Here is a 7,906-nt window from a genome sequence, read left to right as displayed (position 1 = left end):
AGTAAACCCCTTTATTCTCCAACTGCCAAACCGGCGAGTCTATGTCATCTATGAGAGTAATGCTTCCAGCAATCTCTACTAGCTGGTACCATTACTCCATGAGCTTGCTATCAAAATTTCTCCTAGAGGTTAGTTTGAGGGTTTCTCCATCCCACACCTCTTTAATAGTTTTAGTTTGCTCATTGCAAACAGTGTAAACAGACCAGAATTGGGTAACTAGTGGTGATGTCCAAACCAGGTGTCTTCCCAGAATCTTACTCTCTCTCCAGTGCCCACTTTCCATCCAAAACCAAACTTAAAGTTTTGGATAATAGATTGGAATCCCTTCCAGAACCTGAAGAGTTAGGGTTGGGATTGACAGCAAAAAGATTAGGTTTTCCCATCATGTATTTTTGGTCTATGATGGATTTCCACGGTTTGGTCCCTTCCTCATAGTACCTCTTGACCCAAGATCCTAGCAAACATGTGTTCACCTCTTGGAGGTTTGGTATTCCCAGACCCCCAAAGTCCTTTTTCGTACATACTTTTTTCCGACTAGCTAGGTGAAGTTTTCTGTGTCCTTCAAAATCATTCCACCGGCAGTTAGCCATTTGGGAATTGATCATATCAATGGCTCATTTAGGAAATTTAAAGAAGGAGAGTAGGCCAATTGGGGATACTAGTTAGACAGGCTTGAATAAGAACTAATTTACCTTTGTAGGAGAGTAACTTCCCTCTCCATCCAGCAATTCCCTTCATAGTTTTATCTATAAGGGGTTGTATGTCTTCTCTTCTAATTTTTCATAATGGAGGGGGATCCCCAAATATTTGATGGGGAATGCACCTTCAGTGCATTCCAACACCTCCATATAACTAGCAGCTTCTCCCTCATCCATGTTAATGGGGATGAACTCACTTTTATTATAGTTAATTCTCATACCAGACACCTGCTCAAAGCGGTTCAGAACTATCTTAAGGTTAGCAGCATGCTCTATATTTTTATCCAAAAAAAGTATGGTGTCATCTGCATATTGGAGACATATGATCCCTCCAGGGCAGACTTTAGGGCAGAGTCCTGCAATCATGTCCTGATTTGCAGCTTTTATCAGCATCCTAGTAAGTGCATCTACTATTAGATTAAACAATAGTGGGGATATTGGGTCTCATTGTCTGAGCCCTTTCCTAGTGAGGAAGAAATCACTTTCATTGTTGTTCAGCTTGACCCCAACGGAACCCCCATGGGTAATTTGTTTGATCCACTGGGTCCATTTTCCCCCAAACCCTCTAAATTGGAGAAGCTCCTCAAGAAAATCAAAATTAACTTTGTCAAAGCTTTCTCATAATCTAGCTTAAGGACTAAACCTTGCCTCTTGCTAGAATGGATAGAGTGTAGCACCTCATGAGCTGTGACCACACTCTCCAGGATATACATGCCTTTCAAAAAGGCAGATTGATTGCTAGCCACAAGCCTTTGCAAGATCTTGTAAAGCCTATTGGTGAGCACTTTAGTGAAAATTTTAAAACTACAGTTCAAGAGGCTAATAGGCCAACACTTTTTCATAGAAGAAGCATCTACTTTTTTGGGAACCAGAGTCAACATGGGAAAATTAAGTCTGTGGATAGTAAATCCCCCACTATGGAAGTCTGTAAACATATCCATCAGGTATTTTTTCACCAGGTCCCAAAAGTGCTGATAGAAAAAGAAGGGGATCCCATCTGGTCCTGGTGCTCCATCAAAATAAGAGTCAAAGACAACTTTCTTGACCTCTTCTTCAGAGAAATGGGATTCTAAAACCTCATTTTCTTCAGGAGTTACCTTTTCTCCTTTAGAGAAAAAATTGGGGTTCATTCTAAATCCATTCCTATCTTCTTTTCTGAATAAATTCTTATAAAAATCACTAGCAACTTTTAGCATATCTGCATTATGAGTGACAGGACCATTAGGGCCATCCAGAGAGTGGATAATTGTTTTCCTCCTTATTTGGTTAGCTACTGCATGAAAATAGGCAGTGTTCCTGTCTCCTTCTTTAATCTCTCTATCCCTAGATCTTTGCTTTGCCTTAACTTCCTTTTGCAACCAAATTTTCTGAAGTTCAAAGTGAATAAATCTGAGCCTAGAGAATTCAGTTTCAGAGATGGTCAAAGTTTCAGCTATAAAATATAGCTTGTCATACTCTTCCAAGAGGATTTTCTTGTATCTCCTAAGCTGTGCTTCCTCATTGGAGCTCCAACCCTTGGTGACTTTCCTGAGCTTTCTAATTTTAATTTTCCAGCTCTCTATGTGGGAGGAAGCCTTGCTGGCCTTCATTCCAAATTTTAATAACTAGATTAGAAAAGTCCTCCCTTAGAAGCCACCACTTCTCCATCTTATAGCTACTGCATCTAGGGTTTTGGTCCAGTCCAGATTCCCAGACTATAGGAACATGGTCACTACCACATCTAGGCAAAGCTCTACAAGCTGCTAGAGGAAAGATCTTGTCCATCTCAGTATTGCAAAATAACCTATCAATAGAGGACATGATCAAATCCACCTGGTTGTTAGCCCAGGTGAATTTCCTGCTAGATAATTTGATCTCTAGTAGGCTCCAGATCTCAATACAAGCATTAAATTTATCACTCCACTTGTGGTTAATATTACATTTACTCTTATCTTTAGCATATCTCACCAAGTTAAAATCTCCCCTTATAAGGGTGGGGAGGGGATTTTCCAAAAACAGGGAATGAAGTTCCGAGATGAAATTCTCTTTTCCCTCCTCATAAGGTGATCCATAAACTATAACCACCCTAAATGGTGTGACACCATTTTTCAGTTTCATGACACAGCTAACAGATGAGTCAAGGCTAGACCAAGAAAGAACTTCAAAAATGTCCACATCTACTCCCATTAGGATGCCTCCAGCAGAGCCCTGGGCTGGCAAGTGGTGCCAGGAGATGTTTCTATTACCTATTAATGATTTCAAATAGGAGTTAGAGAACTCCTCTTTCTTTGTCTCTTGGAAACCAACAATTGAAGCATGAGTCTTAGCGATGGTTTCTAAGATCAAAGGTTTTCTACCAGGAGAAGCAATGCCTCTAACATTCCAGAACATGGCATTCATGTTAATAGCCTAAATCTGGGGTGCTTGCCCCTTCTATTTTTACACACTAAGTACCAAAACTCACTGGATTTAGAATCTACATTACCACAAATGTTAATCCTGGGGGGGTGATGAAATTTGCTTTAGAACCTTCAGTTCTACCAGAGATCAAGGAATCCCCCACATCAGGATCTTTTATATTTTTAACAGCCTTGTTATCTATTCCTACATCTACTTCTACATCTACACCAATTTTCTCAGCTACAGAAATGAAATTAGGATTGTTGAAAAGCGAGAACGGGGTAATTTTCTTCCAATCTCTGAGGGTCCCCATGTCCTGTGTGTATTTGAATTGCCGTGCTTTCTGCAGTATAGTTCTGGTATTTGCAGCCACTCTGGCACTCATTCTTGGGGCTTGGACTGGCCCCCAGGTTTTTGCCTTGTTAACCCACCGGTTTTGGATTGGAGGAATATCCTTCTCATTCCTCAGGTGACTGTTATCAACATCATCTTCTGCAGTGTTTATAGGCAGTTGCAGGTTCCCCTCTGACATGTCCCCCTCTTCGTGTTCAGTGCTAATCCCATCTTCATCCCAATTTTTCATTTCCCTCAACAGACTAAATCCATCATCTAGTCTTCCATCATTTAGTAGGAGATCAAGAGCACTCCTCCTAGGGTGTTGCAGTGAATCAGGCATCTTGTCTTTCATGAGGGTAGTTGGTGTGGGCGGTTCAATGCTATCTTGACAGTTATCTTGGGAGGTCTTTCTAGGATTCCCTCCACTAGAGCTTGTTCTGGAGCCATCCTCTGAGCCTTTAGAGCTTTTTTTGGGAAGCAGCATTGTAACGCCCCGAGACCGACGCACCAGTGGTCCTCCGGTTATTCGCCATCGTTGCCACATCATTTTCTTGCGTGTTTCACTTTGCCATGTCATCATGTGCATTTCATCTGCATGTTTTCCAAAACTTGCATCCGTTCGTCGCTGGCTTCCCCCGTCCCTTCCATTTTCCGTTCGGAGTCCCGACACACTCGCACGCACCTGCGGCACCTCCAAAATATTATTTTATAAGTGGCATAAAAATGTTTTCGGAATGGGTTGAAAGTTGGCGTGCAGTCTTATTATAGTGTAGGTACACCGCCTGCCAAATTTCGTTGCTTTCAGAGTTCGTTTGATAGCCCAACCATTAAACCTATAGCCGCAATATAGTCGGTTATTTGTCTGGTGTTTTCGGTATCCGGAAACCCTTGTCAGGCTGCACTTCTCTTCTCTCCCCTCAGCCCAACCACTCTACACAGCCCAGCTAGAACCCCCTTAGAGCCGGACCATCGGATCGCGATCAAAGGGCTCCGAAACACCCCAAAACCCCTAGCCCTAGCTACCCTTGCTATATATAGACCCCTTCCCCTGCCATTTTAGCCTTCTCCCACCTCCTCCTCGTTTTTCCTGTAGCCAGCCACCTCCCACCCCTCCACCGCCGCCACTTGTCGCTGCCCCAATCACCAGTGCCGCCCTCAGCAACCCAAGTGTGCCACATGTCCCCTCCAGCACCCCAACTCCACCGCGGCCCTGCAGGCCCATCGCGGGCTCGCCCGTGCCAGAGCTGCCCCGCCGCGTCCCACAGGCGCCCGCGCATGCCCGAGCCTCGGGCTCAACCGCGCCCCCGCAGCAGGCCGCCGGCACGTCCCCGAGCGCTGCTCTCCTGCGCCTCCGTCACCGACCCCGTCTCCCTCCTCACCACCGGACCGCACCGCCCCGCTGCTCCACCATCGCGCGCGCCACTGCCAGGTCCTCGTCGCCTCGCCTGCGCTGTCCGCCGCCATCCCGTGGTCCCAGGACCTCATCTGGCCTGAGCTCGCTGCCTTGTTGCCACCGTTCGGATCCCGCCTCCTCCCCCCCCTGCCCCGCCGCCTCGCCCGGATACGGTGAGATCCGGGACGGATCAGATCTCTCTGGCGTCCCCCTGCTCGACTACGCCACCGTCGTCGCTGGAGTAGCTGCGGCCATGGCCTCCTCAGCCGCGCCGGGATGGCCTTGTTCCACTTCTCCCTGGACGCCCATGCTCCCTCATCCAAACACGCCACATGCGCCCCGGATCCCCTCGTCCCCGAACCTCCCCGTCAAGTTTTCGTCGGGGTATAAATTTTTCACCAAGTTCGTAAGTTTTTCAGCTCATGTGTGCATCTTGTGATGCTCATAACTTTGTGCATGCTTATCCGATTGGAGTGTATGATATGTCCAAATCTTGATGCTCTACTTGATGGTTGCATTTGCATTCCAGTATTGTTCATCTTGATGCCTTAATCATTGTTGTAGAAGTTCTAAGTGATATAATCTGCTGAAAACTGATATAACTTGTCATTTTGTCTTTTTCATTGCATTTTGTGTGATTTTCCTTTGAGCATCATGTCTACATGGGTAGGAGCATTATCATGTCATGTTTGCATTGTTGTGATCCATTTGTCATGATATGCCTTGGGTTGATTAGAACAAGCTTCCCAAGTTCATTCCATCCTTTTCCATGAGTATTTCACATTGTATTTTTCGCTACTTTCTACCGCCTTGGGATGCATGCTATCATATGTGAAAAATCTATCTTTACATTAAAGAAAGCAATACTTGTACGACCAAATCTGAACTTATGAAACCGGCCGATGAGTTCGTTAAATAAGTAATTCTTTAACACATTTCGTTCTTCCAGGTGCAATGACTTCCCTAAGCTTTGATTTCATTTGGGCTCCTATGGTTAAAGATGTTCAATCAAGTTCTTTTAGAAGAAATTTATACTGTAATATTCTGCTTTCTGAATCGTGCTGGCCTGGACATTGTATTTTATTCGGGCGTATCCAACTAGGTACCCCCCGATGACCCACAAGTATAGGGGATCCATCATAGTCCTTTCGATAGGTAAGAGTGTGGAACCCAACGAGGAGCAGAAGGAAATGACAAGTGGTTTTCAGTAAGGTATTCTCTGCAAGCACTAAAATTGTAGGTAACAGATAGTTTTGTGATGAGATAATTTGTAACGGGTAACAAGCAATGAAATTAAAAAAAGTGCATCAAGGTGGCCCAATCCTTTTTGTAGCAAAGGACAATTCTGGACAATTTCTTGTAGTGAGAAAAGCGCTCCCGAGGACACATGGGATCGTCAAGCTCGTTTTCATCACGCTCATATGATTCGCGTCCGTTACTTTGATAATTTGATATGTGGGTGGACCAGTGCTTGGGTACTGCCCTTTCTTGGACAAGCATCCCACTTATGATTAACCCCTATTGCAAGCATCCGCAACTACAAAAGAAGTACTAAGGTAAACCTAACCATAGCATGAAACTAGTGCATCCAAATCAGCCCCTTATGAAGCAACACATAAACTAGGGTTTAAGCTTCTGTCACTCTAGCAACCCATCATCTACTTATTACTTCCCCATGCCTTCCTCTAGGCCCAAATAATAGTTAAGTGTCATGTAGTCGACATTCACATAACACCACTAGAGGAAAATACAACATACATCTCATCAAAATATCGAACGAATACCAAATTCACATGACTACTAATAGCAAGACTTCACTCATGTCCTCAGGAACAAACGTAACTACTCACAAAGCATATTCATGTTCATAATCAGAGGAGTAATAATATGCATCAAGGATCTGAACATATGATCTTCCACCAAGTAAACCAATTAGCATCAACTACAAGGAGTAATCAACATACTAGCAACCCACACGTACGAATTTGTGGTTTGGATACAAGATTGGATACAAGAGATGAACTAGGGTTTTGAGAGGAGATGGTGCTGGTGAAGATGTTGATGGAGATTGACCCCCTCCCAATGAGAGGATCGTTGGTGATGATGATGGCGATGGTTTCCCCGTCCCGGTGGGAAGTTTCCCCAGCAGAACAGCTCTGCTGGAGCCCTAGATTGGTTCCGCCAAGGTTCCGCCTCGTGCCTGCGGAGTTTCGTCCCGTGAGCTTGCTTATGATTTTTTCCAAGGTAAAAGCCTTCATGCATATAGCAGAAGATGGGCACCGGAGGGCCACCAGGGGGCCCACGAGGCAGGGGGCGCCCAGTAGGCGTGGGCGCCCCCCACCCTCGTGGCCAGGGTGTGGGCCCCTCTGGTACTTTCTTTTCTCAATAATTCTTATTAATTCCAAAAATGACTTTCGTGGAGTTTCAGGACTTTTGGAGCTGTGCAGAATAGGTTTCAATATTTTCTCCTTTTCCAGCTAGAATCCCACCTGCCGGCTGATAACCCACAAGTATAGGGGATCGCAACAGTTTTCGAGGGTAGAGTATTCAACCCAAATTTGTTGATTCGACACAAGGGGAGCCAAAGAATATTCTCAAGTATTAGTAGCTGAGTTGTCAATTCAACCACACCTGAAACTTAGTATCTGCAACAAAATGTTTAGCAGCAAAGTAATATGATAGTGGTGGTAACGGTAACAAAAGTAAAAATAGCAAAAGTAATGTTTTTGGTATTTTGTAGTGATTGTAACAGTAGCAACGGAAAAGTAAATAAGCGATAACCAGCATATGGAAAACTCGTAGGCACCGGATTAGCGATGGATAATTATGCCGGATGTGGTTCGTCATGTAACAGTTATAACATAGGGTGACACAGAACTAGCTCCTGTTCATCAATGTAATGTAGGCATGTATTCCATATATAGTCATACGTGCTTATGGAAAAGAACTTGCATGACATCTTTTGTCCTACCCTCCCGTGGCAGCGGGGTCCTATTGGAAACTAAGGGATATTAAGGCCTCCTTTTAATAGAGAACCAGAACAAAGCATTAGCACATAGTGAATACATGAACTCCTCAAACTATGGTCATCACCGGGAGT

The sequence above is a fragment of the Triticum dicoccoides genome, chromosome 7B (genome assembly GCF_002162155.2).
Source record: "Triticum dicoccoides isolate Atlit2015 ecotype Zavitan chromosome 7B, WEW_v2.0, whole genome shotgun sequence".
Taxonomy (NCBI): Eukaryota; Viridiplantae; Streptophyta; class Magnoliopsida; order Poales; family Poaceae; genus Triticum; species Triticum dicoccoides.
This window is presented reverse-complemented; position numbering follows the sequence as displayed.